This window comes from Manacus candei, unplaced genomic scaffold (assembly GCF_025592945.1).
Source record: "Manacus candei isolate 608988 ecotype Guabito, Panama unplaced genomic scaffold, ASM2559294v1 h1tg000017l, whole genome shotgun sequence".
Classification (NCBI taxonomy): Eukaryota; Metazoa; Chordata; class Aves; order Passeriformes; family Pipridae; genus Manacus; species Manacus candei.
In genome coordinates, this window is record NW_026138065.1 from 25,697,942 (window position 1) to 25,712,994 (window position 15,053).

General features: G+C 45.5%; 1 protein-coding gene across 3 annotated transcripts in view; it reads right to left on the reverse strand.

Annotated features, from left to right (window-relative positions):
• Positions 1 to 11,388: 11,388 nt before the first annotated feature.
• LIN9 (lin-9 DREAM MuvB core complex component) overlaps positions 11,389 to 15,053 on the reverse strand; it is a 47,088-nt gene continuing 43,423 nt past the window's right edge. For 2 of the 3 annotated variants that reach the window (XR_007903916.1, XR_007903915.1), the window contains exon 18: positions 14,276 to 14,450. The gene's annotated coding sequence lies outside the window, so the exon portion shown is untranslated. Of the gene's footprint in view, positions 14,451 to 15,053 lie in introns of all 3 variants that reach the window. The other variant, XR_007903917.1, reaches the window with a different exon arrangement.

Sequence of the window (15,053 nt, forward strand, 5' to 3'; positions counted from 1 at the left end):
CTGTGGAAGGAAATTCCTTGCCAGATGGAGTCCCAAGCACCACTAGTAGTGTGCCCAGTAACCTGTTATCCACGACAGACAGCAAGTTCTTGCTAATCCTCTCTACTCAAAAAGAGGGCAGTAGCAATCTTTGCCAGTTGAACCTTATCACTGTGGTGTGAAATGTCACTTGCAGGTCAGTAGCTGTTTGTTCTGACCCCCTCACTACATTTTACTGCAAAAAGTAATTATCTCACTGTTGATCACTTTAGGAGACTGATCTAGTCCCTCAGCTTTAGTGGTCATGTTAGGAAAGGGCTGGTCCTGAATCCCACAAAAGTACGTAAGAGTATCCAATATGACTGGTTTGATGAAAATAACACTTATTTAGAGGCAAGTAATTTAATGCACAAAATATTTAATAATTTTGATCTTTTTAACTGTCATCTACAAGTCAGGAGAAAAATCCTTCAGGAGGGCTGGAAAGTCTTGCAGATCTGAAGAAGGAAATTTCTCTAACCACATGTGAAAGAAGGAAGATGTTTGCTTTAGCATCACATTCATTTAAAAAAGATCCAAATTTTTGGTTAATTTTACCTTTTGAAAAATCTTGTTTTCATCAACTGGTAAAATATATTAGAGGGAAAACATCTATTTTGTAAGAAAGTCCTTTTTTTTTTTTCCCAGTGGCACATTACAAGATCTTCCCTTTTAATGCATTGAAGGAGTTGGTTTGATGATTCTTTCTGACACCTCAAAGAGCTGAGACTCTGCAAATAGGCAGTGAAAGGATTAAATAAATTACTTGGTCACTGTGGAAAATCATAGCCAGGGAATCAGAACACCAGGAGCCTGAGGTTTCCATGGCTATTGTATGAGAAAGACACCTTCATCTTGTAACCCATCTAGGATTGCAGTGCTATTTTTTTGAACAAATGGGATCATGGCCAATGGTTTACCAGTCTCAATTCTAGAAGTGTAGAAGCCACTCAGTTGTCTCAAAGCCTCAAACAAAGGCAGACAAAAGCTTTGCAAAAAGTCTCATCTGTCCCTACTTAAAATGGAGACTGCTCAATAGCTAAAGAACTGAGCTCTTAGTTATCAAGGGGTATGGTAAAATCCCAAATAATCTGCAGACTATTAGAGGACCAGTAAAGCCTCTGGTTGGGAAGTTATTCAATGTTCAAGGATTTCCAGTATCCTGTTGCCTAGGTGCCATTAAAAACCCACAGTCTTTAATTCCACAGCAACTCGGCTCTCCCTGTGATACCATTATGTGTACATGGCTGGATGCAAAAATTGTGGCAGTTCTCACCTGACAGCATATTGCTACACACTGTAGCAAGTAAATTAGTCTCTGTGTGTTGACACAAGTCACCCTTCTTCAGTGTCACTTTATTTAAACAACCATGCAGTGTGTATTTGCATGTGTATCAGTACATAGAAGAAACCACCTCCCCAGTCAGCTCTTCATCCTCCTCGCGATCCTTGTGCCCACAGCACAGCCAAAGTAGGGGAGCCTGAGGGGTTTCCAGAGAGCTGCCAGGGAAGGATGGGGACTGGGGCTGCTCCCTGGCTCCCTCCCAAGCTTCCCGTGTCACTGGAGGCTGCTTGCTTTCATTTCTGGGTGCCTCTGATTTCCTCGTGGATAAAATATTCCTGCTTGGGAGCTGGGTGCGGCCAGTGCTCAGAGACACACCCAAGCCCGGCCTGTGGCGTGTGCATTTCCACCCCAACGGCTTTGTCTGACACCAAATCGTTCCTCACATTGCCTGACTGTCCTGTCACCTTTGGTAACAGCCGTGTTTGGCAGCCAACCATTTCCTCGCAGACTGGTGAGCTCACGACTGCTTCAAACGGGTGTCAGAGAAGTTTACACGTCCCTTGGAACAGGCTGTTCCTCACCCACACTACAAAGGCCCGATCTGAACTACAAACCACACAAAATCAACCTGCCTGCAACGCTGTGGCCACTTCGCACTGGTTTAGTCCTGTCAAGGATGCAGAAAGGAGCTGGAGCTCAGGCTGATCCATTCAGCTCTGTGAGGCTGGAGGGTGTTGTCCTCCCTCAGCCTGTCTTGTCCCCATGCTACACCCCACCAAGCCAGGGCTCAGCCCAGCAGGATTTCAAGCAACCGCTCCAGCAAACTGGGCACTTGTGAAATTTTTTCTGAAACTTTCTCTGTCTTTTTGATGTAGCTGTTGCTTCCTGGACTCCTATCATCTGAGCTGTCTCATGTGGTTGCAGAAAATGGAATTGGATGGACCACTGGTAACATCAGCTCACCATCCAGTAGGCCAGTGACTCAAGGGAAGGGGGAAAGCAGAACCAAAACAGCCAGACTCCCCTTTCTGCTCTTCCACTCGCTGGCTTTCACATAACTGTGAGCAGGCCACTCAGTCTTCCCATGTTCTAGTAAAACAAAGACACATCCCTGGAAAATATATCAAGGCCCTCAAGAGAAGGAATTCTGCAGAGTGAAATGCAGGGATTACTCCTAAATGCTATCGCTCAGATTTTAGAAAAGAATTGGCTTTACTAGAGCATCCACCATTTCAGGGCTGTCCTTAACAGCCCTGAAAGCCAAGACCCCTCTCCAGTGCCAGCACAATTCCACAGTCATTCACTTCTCTCTATTCACTCTAGGTTAACAAATCACAATTTCTTAAATAGTCCTGCTTTTATGGGAAATTTCAGCCTGGTTGGTGTTTTTTGAAATAAATGTGGCTCCATCCACTTAACAAAAAGGTTTCATATGTTGGATAATGCATTTCTGGACTTACCCCATGCAAGAAGTCAGTTTATCCAGAACTGCCAAAAGGTTTTCTGCTCGGTTGTCACTGTGTAGGGATCACTGATAGCACATAGTCAAGTGTGAGGTAGAAGTCATGCTATGTTGCAAAGCCAGATAAAATTACCTTTCTGTTAACAAACTGTGTAAAATTACCCAGTTTGTCTAACCTTGAATTCCTCCTGGTTTCTGGGGAGATTTTGTCCCAAATTCCTTGAACTATATAATGATTACTACCGTATTTTATTTTGGTTGTGTGCACATGAAGTAGGGCGGACTTGTAATACACCAGGGACTGTGTAGAGCGGCAGCTGTTACACTTTCAAAGAGCATTACTGAGCTTTTTATAGTTGGCTGCAGTTGACATGGCTAAATTGAGTCTCGCTCTAAAATATATTCCACCCAGCCTGTGCAACCTTAAAGCCATGCATTGCTGGGAGAAGAGAGGGTCACAGGAAGCTATGCAATACCAGCATGGAAGTAAAAGCCTGGGGATGTGTTTGCTTCTTTTTCCTGTATCCAGTAGAAATGGTCTTGAAATATTTCTTCAGGAAGAACAGCCACCTCTGGAGAAGACAGGATGAAACCTTTCATCTTGGGATCAGCAATCAAATGTGGCCCAGGTGAGCAGTGACTGACAGCTGGAATGACCTCGCTGTAGGAAGCTCTCTCAGTGCCTCACAGGTAACTGTCCAGATTGAAAGAGGCCAAGTGCTTTTACACTGCTATCACTGGTGCCACCGTGATGCTGCTGGAACCTGGGTAAAAGCTGCTGCACAGTAAAAATCATTGGTGAGGAACATCACACACCCAAGCCCCTTTCCAGACAGGACCAGCAGCTTCCAGAGCTTTTGGGAGAGATCTCTGCACTGTACTTCACTATTAAGAAAATAACAAAGCTAAGTTTGGGGAAAACTTATCCAGAACTCAAGGGTATTGACGATAATGGTCCCTGAGGATGGCACCTGCTGCAGCACAGACTTCCTGGATGAAATCTCTGCATTGCTTTTAATCCTTGCAGAATGGAAAACTGCTGCCAAGGACCTTCTGCAGCAGCCTGAGGGAGAACAGCTGGGAACAAGTCCCATAAACCTGAAGATGGGGACTCACCACACTGATTCAGAGCAACTCAAACCTGGCCTATACTCTGCAATCCCTGTAGCTAACACAAGGGGATTAGGGACTAAGGAAAGTGGGCAAGGGTGGTCCTCCACACTGCAATGCTCTATGAACTCACCTGGGTTACTACAGTGTATAAAAAGCCACACAATTCTCCTGCCTGCTAGAGATATGGGGTGAAATACATGATGTGCTTCTTCCCTGCCTGGCATTTCTGGTCAGCTAGCAATGATAACAGCCCTAAGAGCTGAAGTCACACTGAAGTCACACATACTAATCAAGTATTTTTCCCCAAAGTATCCAAAGTGTTGCCCAGACTCCTTCCAGGCTCCCTTTTCTCTTTCCATCATCACAGCTGTCAGCCAAAACCAGAGGTCGTGATACAAGAATAGGAGCAGCCACTGTGACTGCTGTATGTAACTGGCTTTCTTGCCATGGAATATTCAAAGGACACTTCTGGTTCAATTTCTTTCAAGGGTGACTGTCCATGGGGTACAGGACATGCAAACTAGGGTACAATAAAATAGGGGAGGCTGAAACACTGCTGAATAAAGGTTTAGTGCAGAGGTTTCACCAGTGTTGATTGGATGAGGTCTAGTGCTCAAAATGTCCAAACCCACTCTGTACTTGTCTGAGCATCTATACTACTGTATTGCTGGATGTATTCCATGTGAATATCCTGGGTTTCCTGGGGTACCTTTCACAGTTTTACAATCACTGCAACTCCTCTCCGAGTCTGTGACTGAGAATTGTTTGGTTTTTAGCTGTGGTTTTTTCTGAGATCCTAAAAGATCCCATGAGGGAATGTCAGTGTCCTACTATTTCCTGTCCTACTCTGTCCTGACCTGCTCTGTTGCATCTTGCAGGGACCCACCATCCTAGGAAGAAGTCCTTTTAAAAGGCCAAGCCAGGGATATCTAGCCTACCTTCACCAGGAAAGGCTGCAAAATGCAAGGAGACAGTGCATCACCCGTCTGAGAGCCTTCCCTGGGCGTTGGTGAGATGGCCTGCCAAAAATGTCACAGGTAAGAGTTACTGGTACAGCCCTTTTCACAATCTGACACTTGTTTACTGTCTCAAGGGCGTGATGGCACAATTTCTCCTTAAAACTACATGGACACAAGCCTCCTCTGTGCTGCAAAATGCATCATCCTCGTAGCCAAGTGAATCGGCACGTACCCAGTGCAGCAGCCAGGAATGATCAGCGCTGCCTTCCCCCTTCCAAATGTAAAATTAATTTCTGCTTAAGCAGATGACACCAGCAACCACAGAAGTCTCCCAGCCTCACCCCAAGGTTGTTGCTGTCCTCTTTATGCTGTGCTCTCCTTCCTATTCCACATTCAATTGAATGGTCAATTCCCAAATGGCCTGAACTCCACCCAGAAGAAGAAAAAAATATGGCTATTCTGCAAGTGCTCCAAAGAGCACCTCATTACTCCTTTTTTTTCACAATTCATGATTTCTACATCCCTACATGGAAAAAACCATCAACCCAGACCCACAGAGAGGATTTCACAGGAGTGCCTGTCCTTTTGTCATGAAGAAAAAGTGAATAAGGTTCTCCTATTGTGTGATGTGGTCCATGGTTTCTGCAGCTGCTGAAAACACCAGTCAGAGTTTGAGAACTGACCCTGGGAAGTGTGGAGAGAGAAGTTCACACAGACCTGGAATGAATGATCTGTCTTCTGCGGCTCTTTGTGCATACACATTTCATATAGTCCTAAGTAAAATTCCCACCTGAAACCAGCTTTAAAAGTTCAGTTAGCCAAAGGAATCTGGTGAAGCTGCACTGCTACAAGATTAGATAAAGGCCTGGAGAGCAGGAAACAGGCACCAATCTAGCTCTGGAATAGGGATCTTCTAGGAACAACCCCGTGTGTCTCTGCCAGCATGCCATGCACCTTCCCTTCAGCAGTAGAGCCACAGGCAAGTTACAGTGGCATTTGATGTGTATGTTTGGACAGCCCAGACTTGGTTTTTCACTGTAAATGGCAACTGGCTGCTGTGCAAAGCTGAAATCCAAAGATTTGTTTGAGATGAAGGAGGTCAGGTTGGTCGGATGAGGAAAGAGTGCAACACACAGGGGTTTGCTTGCTTGGGCAACTGTGTGGCTCTCTGCATCTCAGAAATTATCAGTCCCTCAAGCAGGAGCCTGCTCCATGCAGCCAGAGGAAAGATGACCATTTGGCTGAAGAGATGTAAAATCAAGCTCTGTGGGCAGGGTCTTCGGTCTGTCAGGATTTTCAGTGGTAGCAGGTGCCCTGTTTCTCTTGGACTGCTCTATACATGCCAGGAGTCCTGCTGCCTTGCCTGATGAGAAATACAAAGCATGGAGGAAGGACAGTTCGACCAAGAGAGCTTAATCAAAGGAAATTCCTTATCTTTTCCCTTCTGCCCTTATCCTAGCAAGATTTGAGAGAAATACAGCCTTTTTGAAATGCTAGAAAACCATGAATGCTGCTATGCTGGCACTGACCAAGACACACAAACTGTGAAACACCAAGGTGATGCTGTGATTGATGTGATATCGTGCCCATTTTTGCAATTTTCAGCCATGAAGACTTTGTCTACAGTCATACTTCAGGCAGTGTCAGTGAGCCCAAGTGTGGTGACAAAAGAGGACAGCAGCAGAACTGTAAATAGAAACCTACACTAGGATGCTGCTGCACCCTTTTTTGATCACTCAGCCTTGCAGCAAACTCTCATTTCTCCTTTGTGCATTCTCTTACCTGAAATACCTTAGGACAGCCTCCCACATGTGAAAATATGGCTGCAAAAGAGGAAAAATGTGATCTCAAAGATATGGGGGATGGCTAAGATGTCAGTAGAGAGCTGCTGTGATCACTGCCACCTGGAGTCACTCTCCAGTCTTGGATTGCAGTTGTCTCATTTGGAATAATGAATTTATTTGCTCTTTGGCATGTGTCCAGCAGCACGAAGAACCTTCCAGGGGCAGGGAAGAAAAGCTGTCAAAGAGAGAAGTCTTAAATCCCCCAAGTAACATGTGCAAGACAAGCTTGGTCACATGCAAAAGAGAGGGGTAAGAATCAAGGGGACTGAAAGATAGTGGAGAAAGAGATAAAAGTACCAATAAAAGGAAAGAGAGGAAGACCTTTAGATAACGAAGGAGAGGATTAGAATATGGAGGTGACAAGGGTGCACCCTTGGCAAACAGGGCCAAAGTCAAATAGAAAAATAATCCTGCCAGAAATAAAAGCAGAGGAGTTGAGCTTGAATAATAGGGCAAGAAAAACAGCTGTCATGTAAAATGGGAGTGAGAGAACAAGGCATTTTGAATGTCTAGGGCAGGAGCTGCCTGAGCAGGGCAGCCCAGGGGGTGCTGGGTAGAGGGCAGGGACGCCTCAGAGAGGGTATTTGCAGAGAGGAGTGAGGCAACATGCAGGATGCTATCAGACAGCTTATCTAGGATGGTTGAGGCAGGAGGATGGATAGTGGGGGAGGAAGAGGGAGATACTTTTCTATGCAAATATATGGTGCTTCTGTGTGAGTCAGACACCAGAAAATTGTGCTGTGGGCTTACAAAAGTCAAGATAACCCACAGAAATAATGTCTACCAAGTTTGTTGCATGGCATTTTCTTTTTCTTTTCTTCAGTGTGACTTTAAATAGCAAAGAAATGTGAGTCAATTCATGCATAGAAGAGAATTACTTCATCAAATGGCATATTAACCACTGCACTCCCCAGCTATGATCACCTGAAACTGCTGATTTAATGATCAACTACAAATCCCCAGCTCAGGTGGAACTTCCCACCCTCCATTACATATTCAACCTGAAAATCTACCAAACTGTACAGAGGCTTGAAATTCTTTGAAATGAAAGAGCCCAGAAAAAATGCAAGAGCAAACCAAAATGTTTTTTTTTTTTTTGCAAATGCCATGATACACAAGAGACTAAGAATCTCTCATCTCCAAAACTAATCAGAAAAGAGGAGGGGAAACATTTAGAATGGATGATAAGTCTGAAGCCAGAGCACTGACCTTGGCACATGCCTGAGAAGCAGCAGGGAAGCACAGAGAAGCCAGCTGAAGAAATCTCCAGTCAGTATCACTCAAAGAGGGAAGATTTGTGGGGTTTAATAGCACCAGGGCAGCCAAGGGCAGAGAAAGACAGTGAATCTGTGTTCATATTGAAACAGGCATCTGACCTTACTGGGAAAGTTCAGATGTTTTGCTTTCTGGTTTTGAAACATTGGAGCAAAATTTGCTTCACATTTGGATCCTTTTCTCAATAACCATGAGACACAAGCTTTGACAAAGAAAAAAAAAATGTAAAATCCTCAAAAAAACCCATTAATTTCAGCAGCTCAGGCACTCAGATACCAAACATTGCAGGACAGAAACAGAGAATCTTGTGACTGTCATTTGCTAAGTTGGAGTAGAAGGAAGAGCTCACCACATGCAGGGGATGATGATAAGGGTTTAGGAGTCTGCCAAGAAAAGGTACAAAACAGTATCTTAACACTGCTTGCTGAGGCCAAGGAGCCTGAAAAGGGAAGAGAGGGGACTTTTTGGAGAATTTTTGGTGTTAAAAGAGGATGTGGCCTTTCTGCTATCAATCACCCAGCCTTCCCCTGCCCGCCCTGCCCTGTGTGAGTATTCGGGATGCACTCTGGAAGGCTGCCTCTCCTAAGCAGGTGTTGTACAAAAGGGAGGTAAACAGGGTCCTGTCTTTTTCCTTAGATTTTCTGTTCTTCTTTCTTCTTTCATTCATCTGCAGAGATAGAGTTTTTTCCTTTGCTTGCACAGTGAATTAATGGCAGATTACTGAGAGTTCAGATAACTCAGTTATCTTATACGGACAACCACCTGCATCAACAGTTCTCATAAAATTCTTCATTAAGGAAAATATCTCTAAGAGTGGGGTATGACCTTGTTCAGAGCATGCAATAGCAATATGATAAGCTATTAAACAGAGGCTTCAAGTTCCCTCACAGTACCACATGCTACAAAATCAGAGAGAGCACAAAGACAAATAGCAACAAGGACTTGTTTAAGCCTAGGGCTTGCTGCTACAGCAAGCTGTGGGATTGCCCACTCACTGCAGAAGCATCAGTGAGAGTCGGGTACACGCATCCTGCCATTCTCAGGGTATATCAAAACCCAAAGGTAGGTTGAGTTTTAAATGTGTCTAAATTCAACACTAAATATCTCCTGCTCTTTCAGCCAGCCTCTCCTATATCCAGGTAGCTTCTTCCCTATTGCCCTTACCCCCATCCCACTCCCACCGTTTGCTCTTATCTCCCTCCCACTCCCAAATCCTTGATCTTCCTCTCCCTCCTAAGGTAGGGAGCCAGGTGCCAGCCATCAGACATACTCTGCTCTTGCCCTGTTGGTGTGTCTTCTCTGAACCTGGGCATCTTGCCCCAAGTCTGTTCCTGTTGGGATTTAGCAAATGCAGCCCCTTGATCTTTTCATATGCATTTACCAGGTTCTTACGCCTCCCCCCACGGCCGCTTTCTTCAAGGCTCTCTGTGTGTCTGAAGCTCTTATCAACTCCTTGGAGCAGAATACACGAACAGCACCACCAGGTCTTGAAGTCTTGTCTCACACCTCTCAGGAAATGGCTTAACCCACCAAGTCACATCCCCCTCCTAAGCACAGGGCTAAAGTCACAATATACTATTAGCTTCTTGTTGCCAAAACCAAAGAGAGACAGCAGTTTAATTTTCAAAGCAAAACAGATCATGCATATATAGAGGAAACCAGGTCTGAGCCAAGCACAGTCATCTTTCAGGGTGGGCACAACCACTTATCACATTGCATTTATTTTAACCCCATGGGAGATCTGTGCACAGAGCTGCTGGGCAAGCCTGGCCCTTTACTCTGGGATCTGAAATAACTGGTGGCACTGCACTGGGCTGGGCTGCATGAGCAGCAGCCTGTGCTGGGGACTGATGTCACCAGGCTCTGACATCCTTCTGGTTCTCCAGTGCAAGGGGCTCCCTCCTGTATTTCTTACCCGTTGGCACAAAAGCCCTGAAAGGGGTTCAGCCCAGTCCCTTGGTCACAGGTAACATTCAGGACACCATGGCTGCACCACCACAGGTCACACTGGCAGACAGAAAATAGGGACAGCACTGCTCTCCCTTTCACTCCTCAGCCACATCCAAGCACCCACTGCCAACTGGGACAGTCTGGGGACGCCTGGAGTGTGGCCAAGTCACACTTCTGGCCTTGAAGTAAGATGCTGGCTGTATCCACCTCATTGTCTCCCAGATGGAGGCGAATACACTTCCTGGGCTGACCAGAAAGGCAAAACTCCTCTTCTCTGTAGAGGGCTCTGGCAAGGAAGGGCTCTCAGGGGCACAGCTGAACATCCGCAATGGACAGGCAGCTCAGGTCTCTCAAGAATACATCTCAAACCATCTGCAAACCATGTCAGAGCAAGGACTATAAACAGCCCACCTGCTCAAGCTCTTCCTTATTACAGCCACGAGGGACAGAAAAATGACAACTGTAAATTAAAAACATGACATCACTGTGAGATCTCAGAACTCTACCTAAAAGCCTCAATATATAGATCTTGGTGTCTGTACATTGGGAAGACCTGATAAACCTCTAAAAGCATTTGGAGGCTGTAAAGAGCTTTGTCAGAATGACTAGAAGCCATCAAAGGGAAATTAAGTATTCATCCAAAGATTTCTTCTTAGGCATAATGAAAAAACCTTAAAACCTTAGTCTAACATGCATTAACAATTTCTACTAACAGGCCCCTGCTAAAGAAGCTGGAAATTATATGGCATTTTCATGCCAGCAGAAGCTCTGAGGCAAATGCAGTTATATGCACAACCATACAAATGTCTCTGGTCTGCAATTAATTTTATTTGTGAGATAATTATCCAGGGATTGCTTCTTCAATATAGCTTAAACTTAAGTTACGTCTTAACAGCAAAAGTGTGGTTTTGTTCTTTCTTAAACTTTCTCTAAGTTAATGAAATCAGGTTTGTGTGACCACTGTTCCTTTTATTTTGGTCAGTCTCCTAATATAGGGAGAGGAACTTTTTACAAGGGCATGTAGTGACAGGACAAGGGGGATGGCTCTAAGTGGAAAGAGGGCAGATTTAGACTGGATATTAGGAAGAAATTCTTTACTGTAAAGGTGGTGAGACACTGGCAGAGGTTGCCCAGAGAAGTTGTGGATGTCCCATCCCTGGAAGTGTTCAAGGCCAGGCTCGATGGAGCTCTGAGCAACTTGGTCTAGTGGAAGGTGTCTCTGTCCATGGCAGGGGGGTTGGAACTAGATGATCTTTAAGGTTCCTTCCAACCCAAACCGTTGTGATTCTGTGATAAGATTTGAGCCCGTTGGCCTGTTTCTCTGTAGATGTAGAAATTGAGATCCCCGAGATACCAAGTATTTGCAAGTTTAGTCAGGTTGACAAGATACTGCTAACTTTGCACTACTGAAAACTTCCATCTCAGGTTTAGAGACCAGAGGATTCATGTTAAAGACAGCCACCAAAAAAAAAAAAAACCAACAAAAACCAGTAAGTCTTGCTGGGATGATAAAATACCATGCAAGAGCTGTGCCCCTGAAGAGTCCTAGAAGGACCAAGGTGATGAGAGAAGCCAGAAGAGTTTGAACACATCAAAGGCTGCACTAGCAATTACAAACCACTGCATGATAAAACCCATCATGTCCCATCCCCTCCAGGACTGAGCAGCAGAACTGCTCATGTGTGTTAGTTATCTAAAGGGGTGTGTTTGTTTTGTCAGCAAAGTCACAACTGGATGTCACACTACTGCATACTCTTGCCATACATTCTGGGATGCTTCCCAAGCTCCAGTTCCTCAAGTCATGTAAGGCAGGATCATAGCAACACAAGGCAGTTTGCTCTTCCCTCAGAGATAGCTCTCTCAGTTTTAGCCATCCTAATTTCAAAAAGCAAGCCACTTCTGGACTTATATCATACCTTCTGCATCTGAGGGGAAGAAGTAAAATCCCCCTTTGTATCTAGACAGGATACAAGTAAAAGCAAGTATGCAGAATAGGAAACAAGGAAGTTCTGAATGTCTTCCTAAATGCTTCCAGCCCTTGCCTAGGTATAACTCCATGCAGATATTGGCACCTACAAGACATTGGAAACTTCCTTGTCAGACTACCAGGGGCACAGCAGGATGCAAAACTACTTGTTAGGGAAAGGAAACTCCACTGAATCCAGACACAGCGCATTTTCCTTGCTGCAGGAGGCACACTACACTACTCCACAGGCATGGCTTTTAGGACATCAGTGGGATGACACTGTAGGAGCTGTGAAGTGTGCCAATGTTGGGAGGAAGAGAACTGACAGAAAGAAGCAAGCAGATGTCTTCCTGCCATTCTGCTTGTCTAGAAGAAGGCAAAAATCTCCTACTCTGATCTCCACCTAACAGCGCACTCCTTTACAATCAGAGCACCCTTGCCTTTATTCAATCTGAGATCCATTTTAAACCAAGCCAATACAGAAGGGTGGCCACCAGGATCCCATGGAGGAAATTAGTGTGAGCAAAAGGAAAGAGAAAATATGATTCCTGGTCTATGGACCCAGAATTGCTCTGCTTTGCATCCAGCACATACCACTGGTAAGCAAATAAGGACTCATCACCAAGATATATCATCATGCTGGTTTTAGCCCAGAAGGAGAAACTGAGGCAGGCTAGAAGTAAACAGAGGTCAGCACCAAAGTGTGCAGCCAAGCAGTGCAGCCTGACCTGCTCACAGCAGCTTTAGCCCTCACAGGTACATCTGCTAGAAAATGCAATTGTCTGCAGACAGGTAATGCAGAGCCAGAGCATGAACCCCACGCCCTGGAGCTTGTGTGTGTAAACCTGGGCTGCACGAAAGGCACTGACTGCTTTGCCCACAATTCGGTCACACAGGCTTCCTATTCCACACCGCAGAGCCAGCGGTTACCCTGCACTCACGTACAACATACACTGCAACAACATTTACTGCGTAAAAGTTACCTTTCTTCTGCTGTAACAAAGTAGACTTGTTTTTAATAGTCTATAAATGTTACATCTCTATCTCCTAATGAAAGCTTTCAGGCCTGGGAAACCTCACTGTTTATTTCCTCATCAGGGGAAGCACGTCAGCTGCTGTCACAAGACAGCCATTGGAACAACTCTGAAACCATAAAGGGAACCAGCAAGGGAACTGAGAAGGCTTTTTGCTTGAAGGATGTCACAGCAGTCAGAGATCAAAGAGTCAGCCCATTTCCAGATTTATGAGTTGGGAACAGGTCTGTTAGCTCCCAGTACTCACTCTTTCCTCAGTATGTATTCAATATACGTTGATAGTCATCTTAATGGGAAGTCTGACACTGAAAACCACTACACTCCTGGATAGTCTGTCTCAGTTTTGTTCTCTTCTAGCTCAGCATTAGATCCATGTGGTGGCAGTCCTAGAAGCACCCCAGATGGGATCCCCTCATCTCCCTCTTGCTCCATCTGGCAGTGTGCTCTTGCTTGCACAGCTGTCCCAGGGGCTGCTGGTAACCCACAGGTGGGATCCCAGTTCTGGATTAAAAAAAAAACCCACAACTGCTTTTACTGTACAGTTAATTTAACTTGGATTAATTCCTTGATTGCATTGTGTGGACTGACACACAGCTTAGACACATGCTCAGCTAAAGGGAAGACATCAGGATGGGGGTAAACAGTGGGGTGCCTGTGGTGCCAGCAGCTCCTTAAGCCTGGGCTGTTCCTGAAAGAAAAACATATGCATGTGTGTGAAAAAACACATTTCCTCAAAAAACTGTTTTCTTTCTGGCAAACTTAATCAACCTTAACCAAATCCTTGAAACTAAAGTCAATGTTCCTATAAGGGCAAAGCAAGATTAAACCCTTCAGAAACCTAAAGGATGTCACATCTCTATTCTTCATTATTCAGAAAAGAAACTTCTGCTATGTTTTTAAGCAAATATAATTAGATGTAAAATCGGATAAAATATTCATCATGCAAATGCATTACGAAGTAATTTCCCTTTTGGTGCCACCTATGGCATCTTCTAAATCTGCACAGAGTCTGCAGAGGAATTTAACCCTTCTGTAATAAAAATGTAAAATAATGCTGTCTTTGCTTTCTGGATCACCACTCACCGTGTCCTTTCTCACCACTATGCCCTCTCATTACTCCGCTAATTGAGAACACTGTACAAGTCTCATGTTTCTGACTGCTGTCTGTAGACTACAGGCCATGATTTTAGGAATAACCTAGAAACTTCTGTAATGAAAGCACCTGGATTGCTGCATGTGCAAAAGCACAAATGTATTAGAGCTTTAGGAATAAAAGTTCCAAAAATGGCTTTTAACAATCAAACCACAATTTTCCTTACAAAGTCACTTTTTTTAGGAGACAGTCGTGTAGAGCAAAATGAGGGCAAACTGTTTTTTAAGTGCCTTGGTGTTGGTCAGAGTGTGTGGGCTGGGAAACAGTCACGGCAGAACTGTGCGATGAGCAGGAGTACACAGGCATTAGCAAGTGGGTGGGAAAGGCGATGACACCCGCGGCTGCCTCTGCCTCGTCTGGCTCTGGCTCTCCAGGTGCATTTAACTTGCATCTTAAAAAGAAAGAGATGTTTTTGCAGCAGCAGGCACAGCAGGAGGCCATACACCGGCGCACAGCTGGCAGCAAAGCACTGCAAGCAGAGCAGCCGCAGCCACGGGAAGAGATAACTTCTGTTTGCTTTACGTCTCACACCATGCAAGATTCATCACTCGCCAAAGCAGACAGCTGCTGGAGGACATCTACCTCCATACCAGTAGATGGAGGGAGTGAACTCCATAACCCTATCAGCCCAGATGTTTTATCAGAAATAACCCAGCTGGGGGACAGTCCTATGCGGCGTGCCAGCCTCCCAACACCAAGTTGTTTTGCCCACAAAGGACAGATGCAAAGTTCCCTCTCCCTTCTGCTGTCCACATTCCGCGCAGGGAGCCGAGGGCTGCCGGCCATCACCCACCCCGTCGGGCAGGCCTAGGGCTGCGGTGCCCGGCCACTGCCGAGTCCTTTGGGCTGAGCGAGGCAGGGGCCGCCCCAGCCGGGCACCTCCCGGCCCCCAGCCCGGCGGGGCCCCAGCGCTCACCTTCCTCGCGGGGCAGTGCCGCCCCCTCGAACCCCCGCCCCCGCCGAGCCCCCTTCCCCGGCTATAAAGGGCGGGGCA